Genomic DNA, 3,453 nt, shown 5'->3' with positions numbered 1-3,453 from the left:
AAAAAAAAAAAAAAAAAAAAGAAATTCTTACACGAATTAATAAATTCGTCGAAACAAACGAAAATCCAATTTTTTGATAAAACAATTTCCGGCAGGAAATTGAAAAACTAAAAAATAAAAATTTTGTTTATTTTTAATATAGAATTTTATGAATACGCATAAAAAAAAGTATAATAGCATAATAGGTTATATATGATGCAATTTTGTTTTCACCAGAACATGTTTTCTATCGGAATAAAATCAAACATTACATATTTTACATCCATTTTCGTAATATCAAATTTTAATAATCATATGAAAATATTACTAAATGATATGAAATATAATACATTTATATTGTGCATTTAATAATTATTAACAAATGTTACAACGAATAAAATGATATGCAAATATTTTTTAAATGAAATAAACCAGTATCTTTCTCACTTTTTCAAATATAACGACACGAGATGGAAAGTTTAAATTATCACAAAAGAAAATTTTAGAGCTCTATCACTCTGTTTTAAAAAATATTACAAAATTGTCGAAATTTTTGACATAATATTCTTAAAAACGAATTATTTCATATATAACCCATTACACTCTACAGATATTCAAATTATTATAATTATTCATCATCAAATTCAAATTCAATATTAATAAAAATAAAAATAGTAAGTTATAAATATACTTTCGTTTTTCGCCTCGATACACCTCCAAAAAAATGAAATCACAGAAAAACACAGGAAACTCGAGAAGAATTTTTGGAACAGCCCAATATATTAACGAGTTGAACTTTTATGCCCCCCTCCAAATTGTCTGCTATTCCTCTTATATTCGAAGGTAATCGAGCAGAATCCGCGAATTTTATAATAATGTTGCTATTGGTCAGAGTCGGTCGCGTTTTTCCTCGAAAGCAATAGAAATCTGGCGAGACTTTTCAGAAGTATGTAACTTTCAGTAACTCGACTATAGGGCCAGGAATAAAGTCTCAAGTATCCGGTACTCGACTATAGCCCCGTGGAACCCCCGCCGCGATAAAATCTAATGAGACGTCGGAGAACTCGAGAATCCCACCAAGAACGAAATTACAGATTCCCTACCCTATATTTTGTCCGTCTAACGTTCGACGTCCAATCTTTTATTAACGCCCGGGACTCGAAATCGATTTTTCAATTCCTGCCGGACTCCTCTTTCTCTCTCTCTCTCGTTTTCTCTTCGCTGCACGTCACAATTGTGTCCCTCCTTCGAGAAATGTTAATCCACGATATTGGTGTCCCGATCGATTTAATTCAGAGATATGAGAAAATACGTTCGACATTATAGTAGAATTAATTGGAAGAATAAACAATTTTGTCGGATATTTTTGGATAAGGTAGCTGGAAAATTAATAAAATCTGAGAAAAAAAACTGTCAGTCGAAATAACCGAAGAATTAGTTGAACGCGGTTCAAAAATCGGTTAATAATAACTTAGCGAAAGAAGGGGGATTGAAATCGAACACGTGGACCAGCTGTTCATCTCCATTTTGCTCTATCCTATCGTTCGCGTTAAATCAACTGTTACGTATATGTTATAACGGTACAATGTTTTTCCTTCGTATTACAAAAGACAATTGCAGATTAACGGATAAACAGAAATCCCAGAACAGAAGTTGTTACATATGTATGTACGAGGATGTTGAAAGGGTAAAAAAAACAAACTGGATAAGGGTTGGTGCGGAGACGGAGAGTCGAAAGGATTGGCAAGGAATAACATTTATTTAGAGAAGGACGCGTCTTTTGCGAGGCGATAAGGGAAGAGAGAGACGGAGAGCGGAGAATACGCCCGCATGGATATATCGCTTTCCTTTGTCAAATGTTCTTCGTGCACGGGTGGCCGGCGTATCGTTCGCATTAGCCTCTTTACGATCGATTAATTCCTCGGCTGCGGAACAAAACATCTCGCTGTGCGAACGATCTACAAAGTCGCCGGCGGCGTTCTGTCACGGGCTTTGTCGACGCGTTTAGACGGCAAAGCGCGCGATAAAAATACCTCTCTCTATAAAAACCACGATATCTCGCTCAACGATTAGCACTGGAGCAATCTTGGTGAGGAATAATATCCATTTCGATCGTACGATTAAATCTCCTATCCCAATCTTAGTTTACTCTGGCTTCGAATCGAGTCGAATGTGATCGATCGTGCCTCAATAATATAATAATTCTAACTGTCGTTAAATTAATCGAAACGAGACGACATCTATCGTGATAGCGAAGATGATCCGTATTCCGCGTTTACACGAAGCGTTCGCGCAAATTATCGAAAGTTGCGATTCTCGAATTAACGAGTCTGGCTCACGTACTAATGAAAACGTACGGCTAAATTAGCAGCATTTCGACCATTTGGATGTACGCCAAGCGGGTAATTTATAAGCACAATAATTCCGGAACAAAGTTCGGAGCCGCGGATTAGCGGAGGAAACCGCGACAGGCTTTAACGAGCCATGTTTACGAACGCAAGAAAACAGTAGGAAAATGTTTGCTTACTTTTCGAGGATTCACACAGGCGAGGCCGACGAACATCCGCGACCAGAGAAGGTTGTTGTCGGTGATTCCAGTGGAAAAGCCTGGCAGAGGTAGCCAAACAGGCGATAAATAGCGATAAAAAGCACCAAAATAAACAAACGTTGATCGTCACGTGGCACACAGAGGTATACGCACTACGAGGTAATCCAGTGACCGATTCTCTTCCACGAATAAACAAAACACTACGAACGCGGGCCCGATCAACAACGTTCCTTTCGCTCTCGTTGCCTTTCGACTTTTTCCGATTGCCTCGCACTGTGAAACACGGGATCACTTTTTAACGTCTATTCTCGTATCCTCGACGAGAACGACCGTACACGTTCGAACAGATCCTTGTCGCTATTTTGGCGGGTTTCCTGGCTCTGCCACAAGAGTGTGCCGTTTCGATTCTCGATCTCACGCCGCTCTGATTGGCTGACCGTCCGCATCGATTATATCGATCGACGCGCACGCGACAACGTCACGCGACAGCCGTCAAAATGGTGCAAGACGATCGTACACAGCCACCGCGATTTTGCGCGAGTGTGTATAGAGAAGAACGAAGAATCCCGTGATGGAGCCGAGGATGGAGAACGACGAGCACACGAGGAAGGGCACACGAGGTAAGCGCGTTTGAGAGGAAAAATCGACGCGGCGAGTGGTCGTGCACGAGTGTAGCGAGCGTCGAGAAGAGGTCGAGAGAGAGGAACGACCGACGCGGCGACGGTCGCGTGGTATCGATTCGTGGCCGTGGAAAGCCGGCGAGGCAGTCGAGATAGAGAGAGAGAAAGAGCGAGAGAGAGCTTTTTCTTTGCGTTCTCTCCCTCTTCTCCCCGCTCTCGTGAGTCCTCTCTCTCTCTCTCTCCCTCCTTCCCTCTCACTCTTCTTTGTGAACCTCGTGCTACGCGGTCAGCGTACGTCCCATAATC

General features: G+C 40.9%; 1 protein-coding gene across 1 annotated transcript in view; it reads right to left on the bottom strand.

The window, feature by feature from the left end:
• The window catches only part of LOC102674519, a 378,471-nt gene extending 375,024 nt beyond the window's left edge, over positions 1–3,447 (bottom strand). The window contains exon 1 of the mRNA XM_031510137.1: positions 2,507–3,447. The gene's annotated coding sequence lies outside the window, so the exon portion shown is untranslated. The remainder of the gene's footprint in view (positions 1–2,506) is intronic.
• Positions 3,448–3,453: the final 6 nt, after the last annotated feature.

This window comes from Apis dorsata, unplaced genomic scaffold (assembly GCF_000469605.1).
Source record: "Apis dorsata unplaced genomic scaffold, Apis dorsata 1.3 scaffold_207, whole genome shotgun sequence".
Classification (NCBI taxonomy): Eukaryota; Metazoa; Arthropoda; class Insecta; order Hymenoptera; family Apidae; genus Apis; species Apis dorsata.
The sequence above is the reverse complement of the archived record's forward strand: the minus strand, read 5'-3'. Positions and strand labels throughout refer to the sequence as shown.